General features: G+C 54.1%; 1 protein-coding gene across 1 annotated transcript in view; it reads left to right on the top strand.

Annotated features, from left to right (window-relative positions):
• Positions 1-5,800: 5,800 nt before the first annotated feature.
• Positions 5,801-21,861, top strand: part of TPST2 (tyrosylprotein sulfotransferase 2) — a 51,575-nt gene continuing 35,514 nt past the window's right edge. Inside the window, exon 1 of the mRNA XM_039225745.1 lies at positions 5,801-5,879. The gene's annotated coding sequence lies outside the window, so the exon portion shown is untranslated. The remainder of the gene's footprint in view (positions 5,880-21,861) is intronic.

Here is a 21,861-nt window from a genome sequence, read left to right as displayed (position 1 = left end):
ATCTGAAAGACACACACCAAACAGATTTTTTTCTCCCTCATATAATCAAAGAGGATTGAAAACAGCATTACTTTTCTTGTATCTGATGCAGTGTTACTTAATCCCGGGTCCGAATTCCGCTGAGAATCATCTCCCCTACTACAAATAGTACATGCCCTGCTCTTTGGAAATCTGCACCAGGCAATATTGACGCCCATATCCACAGTTATTATTGATTGATGTTATTAACCTTTAATCCACATAGGAGGGTTGCCGGGGGAGGTGTTGCCATGGAGGAGGTGATATTTGAGGGGACCTTGAAGGTTGGGACAAGAGCTTCCTTGGTAGAGAAGAGGAAAGATGACATTCCAGGCAGAGAACACAGCGAGGACATTACCACCACCCCCCCATGGCACCTTGGTTCAAATGACAAAATGATACCTCAAGACATTTGACTGCCATCTGCGAGAATTTCTTGGTCTAAATCTGGGACGTCCAAAGTGTGAAGGCAATACCCTCCCGCTGTGCCCAACTTACACAGCTGTACTTGGCAGGCCTGGGGCACCATGTGGAAAGGCGCAGAGGTTGAGAGAGTTTGTTGTGGGCCCGAGCGAAGCTTATTGACATGAGGGCACTAGCTTGGTGGTTGTGTGGGCAGAAGCTGGGGGGGGAGGGGGTGGTTAGGAAGAAGTTGCCGAATGCAGCAGGAGATGAAGCTGGGAAGAAGGGTGGGGCCCCCTGACGCCCCACTCTGTGGTTTTGCTGAGCTGCAAAGCTGAGGTACCACCTGACTCTGAAGGTCTTTGCCCTCTGAGGCACGCCCTCCCGCTCCCTCCCATCCTCATTCTCCCCGCCTCCACCCTCTAATGTGACCAGCGTCTTCCATTAGAAGACAGGTTCTCTTGCGTTGGACTAGAAGGTTCCTGTGCAGGAATCTGTGGATGCGGCGTTTGGCCTGCCCCACTGTTAGAAACTGCCGTGTTGGGCAAAATGCTTCCGTTCCTTGGGACTCATTCTTCCTGTCCCTACGAGGGCCGCTCGAATGTTCAGCCAGACCCAAGATTCTGACGCTGGGATTCCGTGGTTCCCAGCTTCCATGATTCTCCACGGGCCCGTACTTCATCTCCGAATGGCCATGAATCTCTAGTTCCCAAGTCACGCCATACAGATTCCCACCCTCAGTTCCTAAGGTCTGCGGGGGCAGCTCTAAAACTCCACTACAGTGGAGTCAAGCCTTCCAGTCACACGAGCTCAGCTGTGAGTCCTCACTGACAGCGAGACGCAGGCTTTGGTGAAAAAGAGAAAGAAAAAGAGAAAGACTCCCCATTGAAACATAACACAAGCTGCTTTCTGATCACTTAGAATTTGTATTTCATACTTCTCGAAAGAACTATTTTGGACGTAACAGGTGTTTTGTTTTCCGTGCATCAATCCTGCGAGCCCGCTAAAAGGCAAACATAATAGACATCCGTTGGTTAAAATGAGTGATAAAGCTTCTGCGCGTTCGTAATCTAGATTTTCCAAGTTGCTTTAACTCAGAGGTGTCAATGCCCTGATTTTCTCATGGGTCTTCTACGAAAATGGTGTGTGTGTTTTCTGTGCTGAAGCGTGAGCTCACGCTCAGCAAAGCCAACCAACAAAAGCTAGGAAGGAAATGTCCAAGTAATTATTTTCTGTTTGACCTTTCGCTGTATCCATATGTTATTCCGCTTTTGTTAACAAGCCTATGAATCGACACACCACGTAATAAAAAGCCAGAACAGATACAAAGGACAGGCAAGACTAAGACAAAAACAGGTAAAAAGGCGGGGAGGGAGGGTGACATTTAAGAGTTACAGACCTGTTGTTTCTGCCGTGGGTCCTACTTTCAATGACATGTGAGCTTCTCACCACCTGGAACAGAATTTCAGAGCTTAGATAGAAGTCACACTTTTTTTTTTGCCTCGAAACTGAAACTTAGAGCATTTGACTTTATCAGGTGTTCAACAGAAGGAGTGATGGTGGGCGCCTTGCTGGAGGCCACCGGTGGAGCCAGACTCGGTCACATGGCTTTGGCACCCATAGCTTTTTTGGGGGGGGGGCTCCTCAGTGCTGGTTTGGACTCTGCGGGAGCTTTGCCCTAAATGCTGGCTTCAAAACGCAAGGCACGCTGGGGTGTCATCATGTTTCGATATTGGATTCCAGCTCCTGAGTCTCTGAGTCACAGGCCTTTGGGAAGACACAGTGCCTTAGCTGTGGAACGTTATGTCCCGTCCACAGCAACAGGAAGCAAGCCACAGTCTTTCGGGCATCAGGGCACGGATAGAAGTCAGCGCTGTGTGTGCGTGCCAGGGGCGGGGTGGGGCTGGAGGGACCACCCAGGGGTGCGATCCCTTGCGTGCCAGCACCAGATGCCGATGGACACAAAGCAACCGAGTTTGGGGAAAGGGTCATTGTACCAGGGTGTCCCGAGGAGTTCCTAGAGAGGTGAGCATCTCTTTAGAGCCTCGTTGCCATGACGGCCAGTCACCTGGACCAGATACCTAAGCTCAGAGTGTTTTGTGCAGCTTGGGTCCCCAGCCAGGAGTGCTACGCATCTTCCAGCAGGAGGAGAGAACTGCCCCTCGATCCTAGCTCCCTGTCCACTGCGGGCCACCTGCTGCCACCACCATTCCGAGTCTGCATCTCGGCTCTGACATTTACAAGCTGTTGCCTGCGGTCAAGACAAATTACCTGCTGGAGCCTCTGTTCCTTCATCTGTAAAATGGGAGACATGGGGTTGTGGGGAGGAGTAAAGGATTGACTGAATATGATAAGGAGCTTAAAGCATAGCATTTCCCTTACTCATCATTCGTATCATCTTCTCAAATGTTGGAGCTGGAAAGAGGTTTTTTTTTTTAATGTTTTTATTTATTTCTAGGAGAGAGAGAGAGACAGTGTGAGCAGGGGAGGGTCAGAGAGAGAGGGAATCACAGACTCCGAAACAGGCTCCAGGCTCTGAGCTGGCAATCAGCACAGAGCCCAACGCGGGGCTCGAACCCATGAACCGCGAGATCATGACCTAAATGAAAGTCGGACACTTAACCGACTAAGCCACCCAGGCGCCCCATGGAAAGAGTTTTAGAATCAACGTGGTTCGTTTTTAAGTTTATTTAGAGATGGGGGAGGGGCGGGGGGAGGAGAATCCCAAGCAGGATGTGCACTGTCAGCCCAAAGCCCAATGCGGGGCTTGAACCCACGAACCATGAGATCTTGACCTGAGCCGAAGTGGGACGCTTAACCGGCAGAGCCACCCAGGCGCTCCTCGAATCAACGTGTTTCATGCCACATTGAGTCTTCCTGCTTCTGACAAGTATTGGCTGAGGGCCTCCTAAGTGCCAGGCTTCCTCTAGAGGCTGGGGAAACAGGTTGAGGGAGAAGACATAAGAGGCCCCGCCTGGTTATTCATAGACTGGAGGAGTGGACGGGGTGAGACCTTCCATTTGGTTTCAAAGCCACATCAAATTTCTAGGCTGCGTGGTCCAGTGTCTGTCTCATCAGGATCTCCTGGGGGTCAGGCAGGCTTCCTCAGGGAGGGGCAGCTAGCTTGAGATTTGTAGCGGTTCAGCAAGCTGGAGGACTGAGAGGAGAAGCTCCAACCTAGAAACCAGAGGATCATCTGGTCCCCTTCTTTACCCCCGACTGAGATCTGCTAGTTCTGTCTTCCCGACATCTCTGGAACCTGACCCTCCTCTCCATGCCTCTGGTCCTGCCCTGGGTTGGCCACCTCCCCTGGGGTACTTCAACAGCCTCCAGCCTACCTTCCCTGCCTGTCCCTCTCCACGGAGCAGCCAGAGGATCTCCGCAGAAAGCAAAATTAACAAGGTCCTTCCCCTGCGGAACACCTTCCATGTCTTTCCATCGCTGCCACATGAGGTCCTGACTCCTTCCCAATTCAGCAAAGCCCCACGGCACTCAGCCCCTGCAGACCCCTCTGATCTCCTGTCTCCCCCCTCTCCCCACATCCGGTCCACTGCCTTCACGAGAGCCTACATCTGAAAAGTGCTTCCTGCTGGACCTTTGAACCTGCAGGTCTCCGTCACTGGCACACTCTTCCACAGACCTAGGCCTTTGTGTAAACATGCCTGGCCCTCCCTCCCTGGGCCAGGTGAATCCCCCCTGTTCCCTCCTCCCCAACTAGGGGTGCCCACTCTATCGTGCATGCGTAGTGAAGGGTCTGGTTTCCCCACGTGGATGCAGAGTCCTGTCCCCCGTTAGGTGCTGAATCCCAGTGCCCATCATAAGGTGCTCAGGAGATGCTGTTGCTGGCCAGAATGCATTAAACAAAGGGTCCCCCTTTCGATCTCTTCCCCCATCTCCATTTCTCCGCCCACATCGGGGCGTTATAAAACACCCAGCAGAGTTACTATGCAGTTAGTCATCCAAAGCCTCGAATATGTGTACAACAAATGTTGTGTGATAATGTTCTTAAATAAGTCAGCTTCATGGAGACAGGTGACTTCATATCGTCAGTCCCAATACTTTCTACGTGGTAGGCACTATTTACTGGACACATGAACGGATTAATGAAGAGCTATGAATGAACGAACGCATGGCGAGCTGTGGGCAAATTATCTCTTTTCCGTATGTCTTGGTTTTGTTATCTGTAAGATGGGGGTGACAATACACCTATCACAGGATATTAAAAGTTGACACATGTAAATATAGATGGAGTGTTTAGATAAAGACCTGCACTTATATATATGTGTGTGTTTGCTGTTATGGTTGTAACTGTTAGAAAAATTTTATTATGTTTATTTATTTTTGAGAGAAAGAGAGACAGACAATGGGCAGGGGAGAGGCAGAGAGAGATGGAGACACAGAATCCGAAGCAGGCTCCAGGTTCTGAGCTGTCAGCACAGAGCCCGATTCGGGGCTCAAACTTATGAGATGTGAGATCAAGACCTGAGCTGAAGTGGGATGTTTCACCAACGGAGCCACCCAGGCGCCCCAACAGAAATTTATTTTAAATAGACAACATATAGATGGTTAAAAAACAACAAAGAACAAAAGGTCCACAAGGAAAGGTAAGCTGCACCCCTTCCTACCCCTTCCTTCAATGAGATGCACATAATACATAGACAGATCTATTATACACACATTTTACAGATGAAGACACAGGCACAGAGAGGTTAAATATCCTAGATGGAGCTGAGACCTTCCAGCCCAGAGTTTTATTTTACTCATGTATGTCAGGGTTTCTCAACCTCAGCACAGCTGACATCCTTGCCTGGGGGGGGGGGGCGCTGGGGAGGGGACTGTCCTGTGTTAATACAGGATGCTTAGTAGCATCTTAGGCCTCTACCCTCTGCACACCCCTACGACACTTCCGACCCCCAGTTGTGACAACCAAAACGGTCTTCATATATTGTCAAATGTCCTTGCGGTGGGGGGAAGGGCAAAGTCGCCCCTTTCTTGAGAACCCTTGACGTCTATGAATATGTACCATAGCTCCTCCCTCTTTTTTCCACACAGGAGCATAAATGCCCTCTGTTCAGGGTGTAGTCTTCTTATCTGACACCACTTCTCCGCGACCATTCCACTTCGCTGCTTACAGACAGAAGGGTAGAGCTCTGAAACAGAGCTGCCCCGGCAGGAAGAGTGGTGAGCTGCCTGTCCTGGGGGGTAAGCCAGCACGCAGAGGAGGACTTCCGGGGCGGGGCCAGCTCCCGGGGGCCGCCCCGCCCCCCGCGCGGCCGGAGGCGGGCCGCAGGGGCGGGGAGAGGCCGTGGGCGGGACCGCGCTCCGTTCCCGCCCCCACGCAACGTCACGGCGCCGCGGCCCCGCCCCCGCGCGCGGGTGCCTCCCCCTCCCCCGGCCGGGGTGGCTGGCCAGCCGGGTGTCGCTGGGCGCGTGGGGTCGCCTCGCCGCGCCTCCGCACGGTAGGTGCCCTGGGGCGGCGCGCGGGGCTCCGGGCCGCAGCCACTGGCAGGGGGCCGCCTGAGGGTCGGCCTCGGGCGCCGGGGAGCCCTCGGCCCGGGCGCCTTCTTCCCGGGCCCGGCGCGGCTGCTGGGGCTCCGAGGCTGGGAGCTGGGCGGGAGGAGGCGCGCGCGGCCGGTTCGAGGATCCGCAGGCGCCGGGAGCCCGGAGCGGTGTCCGCGGGGTGCGGCGGAGCCCGGGTCTCCGGCCCGCGTTTCCCGCCTCGGACCCGGCGCCAGGGCGGCGCTCGGCGTCGGTGTGTGTGTGTGTTTGTGTGTGTGTGTGTGTGTGTGTGTTGGGGATGGGGGGGAGCGGCGTGTCACAGTCGTCGGCATCCCCGACCCCTCATCTGCTTGCGGGGACCCCCCGGCGGGCGCTGGGACGCGCGGGGTAGGGGGGCGCGTGGAAGTTAACTTGGAACGCCGTGCAGTTGCGAGGCGTGTCCAGAGTGGAGGAATTGGGGGGGGGGGCGGAAATCGCTGGCTGGGGAGAGCGCCTCCGAGAGCTTGGGGTCCGGGGAGAGCTCGGGGTCCCTCTGAACTTGAGGGTCCCCCCGCGAAATTCGGCCAGAAGATCCCACCGCCCGGCAAGCTCCCCCTCGCAGTGTGAGCTGGAGGCGAGGTGCCTGATAAAGCTGAGGCTGGGAGTGGCCGCGAGGGAAGAGGGGCTTGGTCACCGCGCTGGACCCGGCAGAGGGCAGAGTCGTTGTTATTAAATGTGGGACAGAGGTCAGGCCAGGTGTTCCCACTGCACCGCACATGCCCTCGGGAGGAGGCGTGGGACCCATCCGATGCAGTGCAGTTGTTACAGGGCGCGGTGCTTATCACTTGGGGAAACTGAGGCTCAGAAAGGCGTGTGCCCAAGGCCCTAGTAGGCCCCACAGGCCGGACGCGGCAGGGCTGAAACCTACCCTCGGTCCTGACTTCATGTGTCAGGCCGGGAATGCTTCAGGAGCCTCAGGCAGCACCCCGTCCTGGAAGCCTTCCCCAGCGATCCCCAGGCATTGTGGGGTGCCTCCTGTTTTGAAACCCGCAGAGCTAACCTGCTCTTTCCCTCACTTAGCCACCTCCTTGCAGGTCTATGCCCGGTCCTGGGCTGTGGACACCTCTCCCACACCCCGTCTCCTATCCTTTCATTCAGCTAGGCGGCCTGATGGTTAGGCCAGGCTTCTGGAGTTAGGCTGATCTCGGTGTGACTCACTCTGGTTTAGTAGTGATGTAGCCTGCTCCAGTCATTCTTCCTCATCCAGCCTCAGTTTCCATGACTGCAAAATTGGGCTTTTTGAGTCATTCGTGAACCATGCTTACCCTGCGGAATCCTATCTGTATGATTATATTACCTACCCAGCGTTATGTGTTCCTATCAGTATTCCTTAAAATCTCGTATAATCTCTTTATAGCAGCTTTACTGAGATACAATTCAGATTTTAAAGCATTCAGTTCACTGCTTTTTAGGATATTTGCAGAGATGGGCAGCCACCGCCCCTACCTAATTCTAGAACATTCTCATCACCCAAAAAGAAACCTTGGACCCCATCGGGCAGTCACTGCTCAATTTCTCCTTCCCCAGCCCCTGGCAGCCACTAATCTATTTTCCGTCCCTGGACTTGCCTGCGCTGGACCCTTTGTGTGAGTGGAGTCACGGACAACATGGTCTTTTGTGACTTAAGTGCTTTTCACTTAGGATGGTTCATCCATGGGGGAACATATAGCGGTTCTGTGTTGCTTTTTATTTTTATTTTTCCGTATTTCATTTCTTTCTTTTTCTTAAGTTTTTAATTCCAGTATAGGTCCCGTGTGGTGTCATGTTAGTTTCAAGTGGAATAGTTGATCACCTCTTAAGGGCTGAGTAATATTCCATTGTATGGGTGCACTCTATGTTCTCCCCCTTGGCAACTGACAGACATTGGCGTTCTGTCCACTTTTTGGCTGTCGTGAATAATGCTGCTGTGAATGTTTGTGTACGAGTCTGTGCGTGCGCATGTCTTTGCAGTGCTCTCGGGTATATCCCAAGGAGTGGAATTGCTGGACCACATGGAATTCCACATTTAACCTTTTGAAGAAGGGCCAGTTTTCCAAAGCAGCGCCTACTTTTACAGCCCCACGGGCAGCTGATGAGGGTGCCGATAATCTTAAAGAAATCCAGTTTCTGAAGCCATCCTAATCTCCGAAATCACTGGCTCTGATGTGCTCATTATAAATGATTTTCCAGTACGCGTTGAATTAAATGCCTTATTAGCAGAATGAGGAGTGTCCTGTAGGTCTCAAGGAACAGCTCCAGCACCATCAGGACACTGGTATTGAAGCCCCGTGAGTGCTTAGCAGGCGTACATGCGCACTTATGTCGCTTCTGTTAACAGTGACCTGACTTGCTGAGGGCATCGTCCTGGGCCCCGTGTGGGACAGGGGGCAGGGTGGAACCTGGTGGCCGTCAGTACCCACCCCAGACCTGGGGGTGCCTATTAGGAACCTGCACCCAGTGGAAAGAACTGCTCAGAGCTTCCCACCCCTTCACAGCGAAGACCCGCAGAGGCCGGGGAAAGGCTTGTCCCTCAGCTGCCAAAGGGAATCTGGTTCTGCCCATGTCCCATCCTGGCCCCCACGTCCATTGTGAAGGTGACCCCCCTGGTGGCCGTGTGAGGTGGGCCATCTGAACAGCCTCAGCCACCGCCTGCTTCACTAGGTGCTGCCTGCCAGGCCTGAGTGGCAGGTGCCCCATTGCTGCCCCTCAGGACACACAGACACCCTCCTTTGGGCCTCGCCCCTGTGTCCGGAACCCCCACCTCTTCCCTCACGCTGTTTGGCTTCTGCCCAGGTCAGGGCATGACATTTTCGTGGAGGCACCAAGTTTCTCGAAGGTCATCGCTTCTTCCTGACATTCTTAAACCCATTGTCTGCTGGCTCTGGACCATGAGGCAGCCTTCATCCGTGCATTCTGGGCTCCCACCGGGCAGGCTGGGCCTACTGGGGCATCCGCTGTTTGGGAGGGCCTGGGAGCCAGGCCTCTGGCCGCTGTGCCCAGCCCCAGCCCCTCCTGCCTTTACCCATTCGTGCCTACTTTCCTCCCCTTGCCCTTGTAAAATCCAGCTTTCCTGTACAGCCTGGGGAAACGGAAGTGCGGTCAGGAGCCTAGGCAGGCATGGGCCTCAGTGTATCCTGCTGGGCAGTGGGTGTGGACTGAGTCGACTCAGATGTAGTGCCACCTTGGGACTCGTAAAGCCATCCAAGCGTGTCATCAACGTGACTCTGTGAGTCCATTTGTAGTGAGAGGTGGGTCACAAGTGGCCGGTGTGAGTGATTTGAAAGCCCAGGTCCGGCCCAGCCGGCCCTGATTTGCTGTGTGGCACTGCAGACACCAGTGTGGGTAACAGCAGCTCCGGCCTCATCACCTGCCCCCTCTTCCTGCTAGCGGCGGGCCCTCCTTGCCCACCTTAGCCACACATTCACCCTGCGTGGGGCCGCTCGGGAGACGGCTTTGAGATCCTGCCCCCTCCCACGCCCCTTCTCCTGTCTCCTCCACCCTGGGTTGTGGCCTGAGGAGAGATTGCGGGAATGATTCATTGAGAACAGCCCGAGGGCTGGGCAAGGCCCCCGAAATCCTTGGGGTGGGCTGCCGAGTCAGCGCCCTTATGCCCAGGGGAGCCTCTTGGGGGCCGCCTAGGGAGGAGCCTCCGTTACCCTCCGTGCTCAGATGCTGGGAGGCAAAGGCAGGGGGCAGGCCCATCTGCCAAGTGCATTCTTGCATCAACCAGACTTCTGACTGGGCTTCGGTGGCAGGCAAGCAGGCTGAGCGGCGGCCCGGGAGGTGGAGGGCTTGCGCCCGCGTTGGAATCCAGTCATTCCACCTAGCGGCTGCATGTCCGGCTTTCCTGCCTTCCCTGTGCATTAGTTTTTGTGTCTGCAGAATGGAGGTGCGGCGAGGACTCACCTCCTGGTTCGGACCAGAGGAGATGGGGGTAAAGGGCATACCTTGGTTCAAGGCCAAATGTGAGGGCGCTCCGGGGCAGACAGGCTGTTGGAGTCTGGAGCGTGTCCCTTTGGAAGCCTCAGAGTCCCCATCTGTCAAGAAGCAGCAATTATAACTGATATCAACAGAGCTCACCAGGCGAGAGGCACTTGATGTATGTTATCTGATTCAATTCTCCCAAGGGCTGTGTGAAGTGGACTAGCCGAGGGGTGCCCGGGTGGCTCAGTCAGTTGAGCATCTGACTCGATTTCGGCCCAGGTCATGATCTCAGGGTCGTGAGATCAAGCCCCAGGCCCCTGTGCACATGCATATGTGTGTGCTCTCTCTCTCTCAAATAAGAAAAAAATAAAAAGAAACAGACAAGCTGAGGCACAGAGAGGTGAAGTAATTTGGATAAGATCCCTCAGCCAGGAAGTGGGAGAGACAGGATTTTAATCCTGAGTCTACACTCTTAATTATCATCACCACTTATAATTACCATCTTACCCCCTCTTGATACCCTATCTTAATGCCCAGCACAGAAAACACTAAGAAGGTATCAGTTATTATTACTGTATTGTATTATTATATATTGTTACGAATTATTATGTATTATTATTTTTTAAGTTGTTTCATTCATTTTTGAGAAAGCAAGTGCGCCCATGAGAGTGGGGGAGGGGCAGAGAGTGTCCCAAGCAGACTCTGCACTGTCATCACGGACCCCCATGTGAGCCGAAATTGAGTCGGACACTTAACCGACTGAGACACCTAGGCGCCCCTACAAATTGTTATGTTTAATTAATACGTATTCATCCCTTTTCCTGCCCACTTGTCCATGCTCCATCCTGGATGACAGAGACACAAAGGGCTCTCAGCTTGTGAAGTCCAGATTCCTACCTCCCAGCCCTCATCCCCCACCCCCACTCCCTCCCGTTCCCCACCCTCTCCTGAGCACTTGGGGCTGGGTAGAGGCTTGGAGACATCTGAGCCCGGCTTCGCTTCCAAAATCACTCCGTGATATTGGGTAAGGTGTCTTCCCCCTCCGAGACTCCATTTCCCCGGCTGTGAAATGGGCAGGTTGGACTGTAACAGGCTGCTGGTCGATGCCTGTGACCCACAGGATGGTGTTTGCTTGGCTCCCGTGGTGGTTTATTTTACCTCGAGCCAGCATTCAAATAGTTTTAGAGAATAACCCAATGTCCCCACTTCTTTTGGGACCTCAGGAGCTTGGGCCAAACTGGAGTGGCCTGAAGCTCCCCCTTAACTGTCCGGGGCTCTCCTGGCCAGTGTGGTCCCCGCCATTCCCCGCCACCACATGCGTGACCTGTCTGGCCCCAAGGGCCCAGTGGCCTGGGATAGGTCCTCGGGGCTCTGAAGACACCCGGGGCCTGCATGTCACTTGAACAAGCAGCTCCTCTTGCTTTAAAAACAAGATTTTTAAACCACTTGTTTCCATGTTTTTCAAGAGTCCTCCCAGCCCTGCTTTTCCAGGACATTGGAGGTACCTGAGGCCTCCTATTCGGGCACTAGAAGCCTCAGGCTTCAGCACATTGGAGCGTGTCCTCACCCCCCACACCCGGGGGGGACCCCGGTCTCTGGCCCCCAGGGTCCCAGTTACTGGTTCAGCTTCCCACAGAACCCACAGTGAGATATTCGGGGCCAGCTGGGCTCCCTGCGCTGTGGGCACTGGCGAGTCTGTTTCTGCCTGTGTCCCAGCACGTGGCTTGGGGGACACCATCCCGTACCCCTTCTCCGTCCTCACGGGGCATCAGTGCGGCGTTCGTTACTGGTCATTCCATTTCCTGGAAACTGAGGCCGGGATGGTGGAGTCACTTTCCCGAGGCCACACAGGCCTGATGGGACAGCACTGGGGCTTGAACTCAGACCTGCCCACTTCCGGAGGCCACCCACGGGAACCTGCCTTCCATCCCATCAGTCACTGCTGCATCCCTAGCACCTGGCACTGGGCCTGGGTCATTAGAGGCTCAGAAAGCATGTGGGGAATAGGGACACGTGGCAGTTTCTCAGCTAGACTCTCGGGGGCAGGTTCAAGAAGCCACTGGGTGCCTGGAGTTTCCCCTTTGGTGGAGGCATCAGACACAATAAAAAGTACATCACATCCCCCACCTGAGGTGCCTACCTAGAAGGTCGGCAAATGACAGGCCCTGGGCCCAGTTCGGCCCACTGCATGTTTCTGTAAATAAAGTTTTATTGGAACACAGCCAGACTCATTTATTTACATTTCATATTAGCAGTTTATGGCTGCTTCCGTGCTACAAGGGCTGAGCTTGGTGCTTCTGACAGAGACCCATGTGGTCCACAAAACTGAAAATACTTGGGGCGTCTGGGTGGCTTAGTCGGTTAAGCGTCCGACTTTCGCTTAGGTCATGATCTCGCGGTTCGTGAGAGTCCCGCGTCGGGCTCTGTGCTGACTGCCAGCTCAGAGCCTGGAGCGTGTTTCAGTCTGTGACTCCCTCTCTCTCTGACCCTCCCCTGCTCACGCTGTCTCTCTCTCTCCTTGAAATAAATAAAACATTAAAAAAAAATTTAAAAAAAACTGAAAATACTTATTATCGGGCCCTTTACAGAAAGTCTGGCAAGCCCTGATCTACTCATCCCTTGGGTCCCTGTGTGTTATGATATTTTGTAGTGTGGTGACTGTAAGGTGATAGCAAAAATGATGATTGTCATTAATATTTGAGTGCCTACTGAGTACTTAGCTCTTTACGTGTAGTTTTCTTAGCTCAACTCTTATAAGTGACTCTACTGCCTTCATTTTATAGGAGAGGAAGTTGAGGCTCACAGGGGCTGGGGCACTGGCTGGTCTGTGCTCCAGGGAGTCGGTAAGGACCCCCTGAGCCAGGTCGGCTCATTTCTGTTTTGCGGGAGCTCCCGCCTGAAAGTTTTCCACGGAGCTCAGAGGAGGTTTTGTTTTGATTTCAACCGTCCGAGGCTATTAGGGTACCTCCTCTTCTCTGTTGTCTGTTCTCCCATTTAGTTGACAAATAGGGGGCCACGCCAAGTCCTGGGAGGGTGTGTGGGAATGTCCAACCCTGTGCTTTCCAGAGGAGGCAGCAGGCCAGAGAGGCCACACAGGGCCCTAAGAGCTTTGGGGGATGGGAGGCAGTCAGGGAAGGCTTCCTGTAGGAGGCGCCGGTACAAATTGTGCCGGGAAGAGTTAGCTGGGCAGAGGAGGGCAGTAGATGTGTTCCAGGGGGAGAGAGCCACGGGTGCAGAAACCAGGAGGGGTGAGACCCTGTGGCTTGGTGGGCCTGGCAGAGTTCACGGTCTACACATCCAGATGTATGTGTGTGCCTGTCAGGGTGGAGCAGGGGTTACAGCTGGAATTCAGCAGCAGTAGAATCACAACACAGCGTGGCTCCTGGCTGGCGCGGTCGGTTAAAGAGATCCTACTAGATCTCAGTGCAACTCATGATCTCACGGTGTGTGGGTTCAAGTCCCGCATCAGGCTCTGTGCTGATGGTGTGGCGCCGGCTTGGACTCTCTCCCTCTCCCTCTGCCCCTTCTCCGCTTGTGCTCTCGTCTCCCTCCACCTCAGTAAATAAACTTAAAAAAAAAAAAAAGGAGTGGGGTCACGCCAGCATCCCGAGGCACCTGGAGAGCCTGGGTTTCCCCCTGGGGAATGCAAGTGTTCCTCTCCACGGCTCCTGGGTCTCTGCCCTTTGCTGACTTCTAGGAAGAATCCCCTGGTGCTGACTTACTTTCTCTCCAGGCTCCTGGTGTTTAACACCGAGCACACTCCCCGCCCTGGGATCCCCGGGGGCGGCAGCCTCGAGCTAGGAGGCGGAAAGATTATTGCTGGCTTTGCATTTAGTTTGGCAGCTTCCTTTTAATTAGGGCATGTTTTTCATTTAAGCCGGTGGGTTCTAGTTCCCTTTGAAAATGTTCTAACAATATTGAATTCGTTGAACAAAAATATGAAACAGGTGAGAGTAACCTGGCAGGTGGTCCTCAGGAGGTGGGAATTTGGGCAGCCCCGTGATGGGAGGAGGGGGCAGGCTGGCAAGTGACCTTCCTCTTGATGTTTGCTCCTCCCTGAAGCCCTGGGAGCCTTGACGGGGGTGGGGGGAGGACTCCATTAGTTGGGAGGGGTGGGGGGCACGCTGTCGGAGCTGAGGTTCCGGATCCAGGCTGTTACTGCCCCCCCCCATCTCGCTCCTTCTATCTGCGTCTGTCTGGGTCTCTATTTTTGTCTCTCCCTGTCATCTTCGCATCCCTGTCTCCCTCACATCCCTGTCTCCCTCTGTTCAGATCTCCCCCTGACTCTGTCTCCCCATTCCTGTCTCTCTCTGTCTCTGGCTGGCCCTTTCCCGTCTGACTGTCTTCTCCCTCCCCCACCAGCACTACTTCCCCTACACACACACACACACACACCCAACACCTTCCTCCCCCCCCCCCCCCCCCCCCCCCCCCCCCCCCCCCCCCCGGCAGCTCTTCCTTTTTCTCTTTAGAGACTCTGTCCCACTTCCTTTGGCTGTGAGTGACATCCTGCCCCAGAACCTTCGGAACCGAACCATCCCAGAGCCCGAGGACTCAGCTACCACCCTTCTGGAGGCGTGGGAGGTAGTGGTGTGTCGCTTCCCCGCCCAGGCTGGAGGCCCAGGGAGGTCAGGAACCCCTCAGGGGCAGCAGGGCATGGGGCGGGAGGGGATTCTGAGCCCGCCCCTACAGCAGTGCTGGGGTGAGGGTGAGGGCTGGGCAGGCCCTGGGACTGCGGGGGAGGGAGAGGAAGAGGAAGCCTGAGCTGGCAGCAAGGGGGCGGAGTGCAGCTTGGGTTTGATTTGGTTTGGGGGCATAGCAGAGCCCTGTCCCCTGCCTCTGGGGACCCTCTGAGTCCGCATACAGCGGGTGCATGGGCCTGAAGGTCGGTATCTTCATCTTTCCTTCTGTCTCAGTGGCTGCGCACTCCCCGGGCAGGCGCCACACTGTGTTCACTACCCCACTGGAGCACACAGTAGGCCAGCAGTGCACACTGGTCGGTTGCCTGAGAGTTTTGGGGGGAGAACAGCGATATGAGAAAACGGGTCCAGCCTCATCCTTTCACAGAGGGGGAGACTGAGGCCCAGAGAGTTTGCTAAGGTCATGGAAACAGATTTGGAGTAGAGCGGTTAGCTGGTAGGGGCTCTGGTGGCCCTCTGGGGCTTGAGGCTGGCTCGCCCTCCCCACCCGCCGGGGGACTGTGCCGCCCTCCTCTCCTGCATCCCTCCCCTCCCAAGCAGGTATATAGCAGTGTTGCACCTTTAGGCAAGCAGCAGCTTCCCCTGGAAGCTTGCTCAACACAGCTTGATGCACCTGCTGCCCGGAATCCCCCCATTCAGCGGGTCTGGAAGGGGCCTGAGCATCTGCATCACTAGTGGGTTCCCAGGTGCTGCCTGTGCTGCTGGTCTGGGAACCCATTTTGGGAACGCCTTTGGTAGAGTTTAAGCATCCTCTGAAAACCAAACCGTAGGTGCAAACCCCTGCCCCCCCCCCCACCTACCTTCTGTGAGAGCGCACAGGTAAGGACTCGGACCTCTCTGTGCCTCAGTTTTCTCATCTGTAAAATGGGACAATAATGGCACCATTCTCCTAGGTTGGTTTTTAAGATCAAATGAGCTAATCTGTGTAGTGCCTAGAACAGTGTCCAGGCATGAAGTAAGCAGTATTTGTGTGTTTGCTATTATTACTCTTCTTGCTATTATTATTTTTATTGGCCATTATCATGTACTCCCACCTTGACCTTGAGACTGCTGTGTCTTCAGTGACTCCTTTGCTATTCATTCCTGATCCCCAGTGCACTTGTACTCCTCTGGGCCTCCCCTCCCCCTGAGACCCTTCTCCCACTCTCTGCATCTGTTCAGATGCTAGGAATCCTCTGATTCCTGCCTGACCCTCACCACCCGCATCCATAGCCCCTTCCTCTTGACCTCCCTGGTTACATGACTTATTTATTCCCCTGATCAACTCTTATTTCATTCTGCCCATTATCCAGTTACGGGAGCATCAGTTTCCTGGGCTGATCCGCAAACCCTTCCAGATCAGGCTCCTCAGGGGCGTTGATGGTGCGGAGAAGTCCCCTGGGAGTGTTACTCCCACAGCACAGCCTCCCTGTGTCCCAGGCAGGCCAGCGGATGTCAGGGAAGGCTTCCAGGGCCGCATCTGGGGTGTGGGATTTCCCTAATGAATAAGAACATGCGGATTTCCCAAATTAATAATAATTGGCCTCTATCTGAAAGTCTCAAGTTCAAGTCTAGCTTTACCCATTTAAAGGCTACGTGGCCTTTGGTAATTCTCTTATTTTTGCCATTGCAGCTTCATTTTCAAATGATACCATCATCACATCAGTGGGCTTTTGTGAGGATTCAGTCGGGCCTCATTTATGCAGCAAGTACTGAGCGCCTTCTATATGCCAGTCTCTGTGCTAGGTATGAGGGATTGGCAGTGAGCCAGACAGACTGCCCTTGGGGGTGCTGACGGTTTAGGGGAAGAGCTGAAGAGGAAGGGAAATATGTTAGAGCTCTCCACAGAGAACGGTAGAGGAGATTTATCAGAGGAATTGGGGAAGGGGGTCGAGAAGTCTCCCTCGAGTTGGAGAATGGGGAGGCTGGTAGTGAAATTCAGTCTTAGTCTGATGGCCTCAGAATCAGCAGCACAAATGTCCGGGGGCAAGACAGGATGGATGGATGGCCCAGCTCTGGCAAAAAAAAAAAAAAAAAAAAGTGAATTTGAGCTTCCCGTCTTTCTATACAAGCCCTCAACAACTTGGGTGAGGCCCACCTGTGTTTGATGATGGCGTCTCCTTTACTCAGCCTACCGATGCAAATACTGATCTCTCTGGGAAACTACCCTTACAGACGCACTCATAAATGGTGTTTCACCAGCCACCCAGGCAGCCCTTAGCCCAGTCTGGTTGACACATGAAATGAACCATCACTGAAGCAGCACATCCATAATCCTGTCATTGTTCAGGAGGCCATGCTATAGGAAGGAGGTGGCCCATGAGAAGCACTCTGCGAACGGAAGAGGCCCTCGGCGATTGGTAGGGCCTTGGATTATGTAATTCTTATGTAATTGATTATGTAATTATGAGGAGGAAGTGAAGGACGGGAGGCGTGGGAAGGGAAAGGAATAGTGTCCTATTTGCGGGAACAGGAAGGCATCTGGTGTCAAAACCATGATGTTGGCTGGCGGCGTGTACGGATGCCCTAGTGTGTGCCAGGCAGTCTGCGGAGGGCCTCCTGGGTACACACTCGTCTTGGCCTCCAGGGAGGTGCTCTCATCCCCATTTGACAGAGGAGGAAAGTGGAACACGGAAATTGAGTCAGTCGTCGCGGGAAGTGGAGGATCGGGGATTTGAACCCGGGTTCTTAGCCCTCCATCTGGAGGCGAGGCTGGTGGGGCTGGAGCCAGCTGGGGAGGGCTCAAGGGTTGCCTCGAAGCTGCTGCAGTCCCCGGGCTGGGGGGGCCGGCAGCCCCTCTCCTCTTCCAGTCCCAGCAGGCCAGTGCGGTATGAAGCCCCACAGGCGCGGGTGAGAAGGGCCTTCCGGTGGGGTCGGCCGGTGGGTGGCAGCTCCCAGTGGGGCTGGCAGTGATGGGCACGGCCAGACGCGGGGTTGGGAGCCCACGTCCTAGAGGGCGAGGACGCCCAGGTGTGTGCTCCTTCGTCGGAAGGTGATGACTTACTGTCCCTTTTTCCCAGCTCTGCCCTTTGGGGACCTTCTCCACTTGGGGCTGGGGACAGAGAGAGTCCAGATGAAGGGGGGTAGTGAGGACGCCACGGAAGTGCGTCCGCCACCAGCCATTCAGTTCTCAAATCTCTGAACACCTATTGTGAGAAATAAGCCCACTGACCCAACAAAGGAGGGGCTCGGAGACCTGGAACACTGAGGCGAGGCTTTAACGAAAGCTCTAGCGAGAGCGGGTGTCTGATGCACAGGCCCTCTGGGGGCAGTTACAGCGGACTGTTTATCTCCTAGCCTGCAAGCCCCTCCCCTGCCTCCTCATTGGCTGAGCGCTGCAGAGGTTCCGCCCCCCCCCCCCCCCCCCCCCCCCCCCGCCGTCGCCTGTGCCCATAGGCTGATTGGAACAAATGTTGGCGGGTGCTCATTGCAAATCCTGCAAAGATAAGCCGGTGAAACAGGGGAAGAAGGACCGGAAGTGAAGTGTCTAAGGGTTTGGGGAGGGGGGGAGAGGTTCGTACATTTTGCAGTAGGTTGTAAACCTATCGTTAATTAGGGGGCACGGCTTTTATTTGGGATTTCTGGAAAGGAATCCTCTCCCTTACTTCTCCCACCTGTGACTTGCCAGCTCCTGAGCGAACGGGCGCACGCTCATCTTTTTGTGCGTGGTCGCTGCATCCAGAGGAGCGGGTGGGATAGGGTATGATGGTATGATACGGTGGGGAAATGGGGCCTTTTGAGTCAGATGCTTTTGAGTTAGAATGCCAGCTGCCAGGAACCCGAGCTTGGAGACCTTGGGCCAGCCACTTCCCCTCTCTGGACCTCAGTTTTCTCACCTGTAAAATGGGGACCATAGTAGTGATGATCTCTTGGGTTGCTGGGAAGATTATAGATAAGGTGAGGCGGTGCCCACTGCACAGACGTGCTCAGTAATTCATGGCAATAAGGATTATATTGTTCACCCATCTAACAGATGAAGCAACTGAGGCCCAGAGAAGTTCGAGGACTCTCCCCACACCTGGTCCTGTGCCTGGCCGTGTCCAGACAAGGCTGTAGATGGAAATCCTTTCCAACAAGGTCCAAGGCCTCCGCAGGGCCCGAAGCATTTTTTCTGTAGGAAAAGGCTGTTGCCTCACTCTGAGTCAGGAGTGGCCCTCCCAGGAACATGGTGACCTGTGAGGAGGCGCAAGGACCTCACGGGTTTCGATCTCTTAAGTGTTCTTATTCTGAACAGCTCTTGGGGCCTCTGAAACCCCTGCTCTCCTTTCTCCGTGAGCAGGTGAGAGACAAAACCCTCCTGGTCCTGGGCTGGGTGTGGCCAAGAGGGAGCGAGAGGAGCAGCTGACCAAGCCTGCAAATGGTGTCTTAACCCCCCTGACCCCCCATCCACGCCTGAGTGGCTCCCTTGGTTGAGTGTCCAACTCTTGACTTCGGCTCAGATCGTGATCTCACGGTTGCTGAGTTCGAGCCCCGCTTTGGGCTCTGTGCTGACAGCGCGAAGCCTGCTTGGGATTCTCCCCCCCCCCCCCCCCCCCCGCCCCCGCTCCTCGCCTGCTTGTGCTCTCTCTTTCTCTTTCAAAATAAATAAATAAATAAACTTAAAAACAAAAAAACCACCCAAATCCCACCTCCGTCCGGACTCACATGCCCGCAGTATCATTGGGATGAAAGCCAGATGCCTCTTGATTGAACCATTAAAAAAAGGCGTGGATGTTCTCTGGGGACACGACCTCCAGCACATATTTATTACTTGCTTGCTTTGTTCGTGGTCAGCCTTCCCACCGCTTGGCCGTCAGCCCTTGCAAAACCTCTGCAATAAAGAAGTGGCACGAAATGCAGTCAGAAGAAGCCATAAACTGGAACCGGGGGCAGGCGAAAGGGGAAAGTTAGCCAGAGACCTTCTAAGCAAAACATACAGGAACAACCTGACTTTTTTTTTTTGTTTTGTTAAGAGTTGGTTTCCCATGTGGAAAACTCATTTCTACACCCGTGGGGCAGAAGTTCGAGTGGTTAGCTGGCTCCAGCCATCGCCCTGGGTCTCTGTGTAAGACTTTGGAAATCAGTTTTGCCTACACTTGTCAAAACATTAAAAAAAATTCATTCTGGGGCCTGGGAGAAGACCACTGAGGGGTAAGCATGCAGAGGTCAAAAGAACCTATTAGGTATCTGTGCTTCTTGGGTCAGGCAAATGGAAAGGCCACAGGCATATCGCCTTCAGGTGTGGCTGGTTCTAGGTGCTCTAGTATATTAGGACACGTCTCTCAGATAGACTTTCTTTTGTGGTGGCTTCGTTCTCACGCGTGCTCTCCCCAGGAACACTTCCGGACATACGTAGCAGTTGTAGCCACAAGAGAGTCATTGGTCAGCCCTCCATCACTGATCCCGGGCATGGGATCAGCCCCATCCTGGTCACAAGGACCGATCCCAGAGGGTCAGAGAATGCATGTTTGGCAGGCAGTGGGACAGATAATCCACACAAGTGGTGCCGCAGAAATCAGGGAGGGGCAGAAGTTTTGCCCTGGGGGAGAACGTGGGGCCGGGCACTGCCATTCATTGTAGTTAGAGCGGCTGTTTGCCTTTCGCAGATGAGGAAATGAAGCCCAAAGAGGTTAGGCGACTTACCTACGGCCACAAAGGAAATAGGGAAAAAATTCAAACTCGGGTTCTTCTTTCCGCAAAACCGATTCTTTCACTGCTCCCTGGTACCTGAGGACACTTAGTGATCAACAAAGTGAACTCAAAAAATGAAATAGCAATGCCTATGGCCGTTCCAGGCTTTGTGTTCAGAGTGGGAATAGAGAAGAAATTGTAAAGAGCCTGCAGGGCCCCACAGCCCCACAGCCCCCCACAGTCCAGTGTGGGAGACAAAGGGGCGAACAGCAGTCACTGTTGAGAATGGTGAGGGGTAGGCAGAGGGGACTGTGAGACATAGGGAGCAGTTCATCTAACCTGGGCGTTCATGGAAGATTTCCTGGGAAAGGTGATGCATGAGCTGAGGTGATAACAAGCCGTGGTAAAGTTGGGGACAGGGTATTTGGGTACCTATTAGCTAGGACTCTTGATTGACAAAGCCAGAAACCCAGCTCCCATGCAATTAAGCAAAAAAGTAAATGTATCGGCTCATGTGACTAGCAAGTTAGGAGGTAGGGATGGCTTCAGGCATGGCTGGATCCAGGAGTCCAACTAATATCAGGGGGCCGTGGCTCCATCTTCTTGCCTTGGCTTCTCAGGCCAGCTCTGCAGGTGGCGGCGACCAGAGATGTCCCCCTACTCCCAGCCCCACACCCTATTTGCTTAGCCCCCCTGGGAGATCCCGTTGAAGTCTCTAGCTGACCTTCATGGACCTGGATTGGGTTACAGTCCATCCCTGAATGAACACCGTTTCCTGGGACACGTGCTCGGACCCGGAGTCGGAGGTAGACTGAGAACGTGGAGAGGAAAATCAGGGGTGCGTAGCATCTAGGGGGCTGATACCCCATCCATTCAGCTGGAGCGCAGGGGGTGACCCTGAGGCCCCCACAGGCCACGTGAAGAATTACATCTGGGAGCCTTGACGGAGTAGGAGGGCGGGAGGTGGGGGCCAGGTAAGAGGGGGAGGTATTCACTTGTTCCCCTGACATGGAGGTGCTTTCTCTCCGTGGTTTTGGTTTGCATTTCCCTAACGGTCATTGTGACCTTGAGCAGCTGTCCCTGTGCCTTTTGGCCATCTGTAGATCTTTGGAGAAATGTCTGCTAAGGTCCCTTGCCGAGTCTTGAATTAGGTGGCTTGGGGTTTCATACAAGACGTTCCTTGTATATTCTGGTTATCATGACTTGCAAATATTTTCTCCTCTTTGGTGGGTTGGCTTTTTACTCTTTGGATATCTTTTGATCCACAAAATGTTTAACTTTTTGTGAAGTTCTGATTGTCTTTTTTTTTTTTTTTCTTCTGCTACCTGTGCCTTTGGTGTGAGATGCCAAGAAATGGTTGCATGGCTCTGTCTTTTAAAATTTTTTTAATCTTTATTTATTTTTGAGAGAGTGAGAAAAATAGAGTATGAGCAGGGGAGGGGCAGAGAGAGAGGGAGACACAGAATCCGAAGCAGGCTCCAGGCTCTGAGCTCTCAGCACAGAGCCTGGCATGGGGCTCGATCCCACGAACTGCAGGTTCATGACCTGAGCCACCCAGGTGCCCTTGCATGGCTCTGTCTTGAAGTCGGCAGGATTTGCTGCCGGGTTGGATTGGGGTGGGAGAGGGAGAGGGGAGTCTTGCTTTTGGCTGCCTTCGAGCCTTTCGGCCAGCGCTGCCCCCAAGTGAGGGTAGCATGTATTTGGGAAGATA

This window comes from Hyaena hyaena, unplaced genomic scaffold, assembly GCF_003009895.1.
Source record: "Hyaena hyaena isolate Hyena2069 unplaced genomic scaffold, ASM300989v1 scaffold_19, whole genome shotgun sequence".
NCBI classification, from domain to species: Eukaryota; Metazoa; Chordata; class Mammalia; order Carnivora; family Hyaenidae; genus Hyaena; species Hyaena hyaena.
The sequence above is the reverse complement of the archived record's forward strand: the minus strand, read 5'-3'. Positions and strand labels throughout refer to the sequence as shown.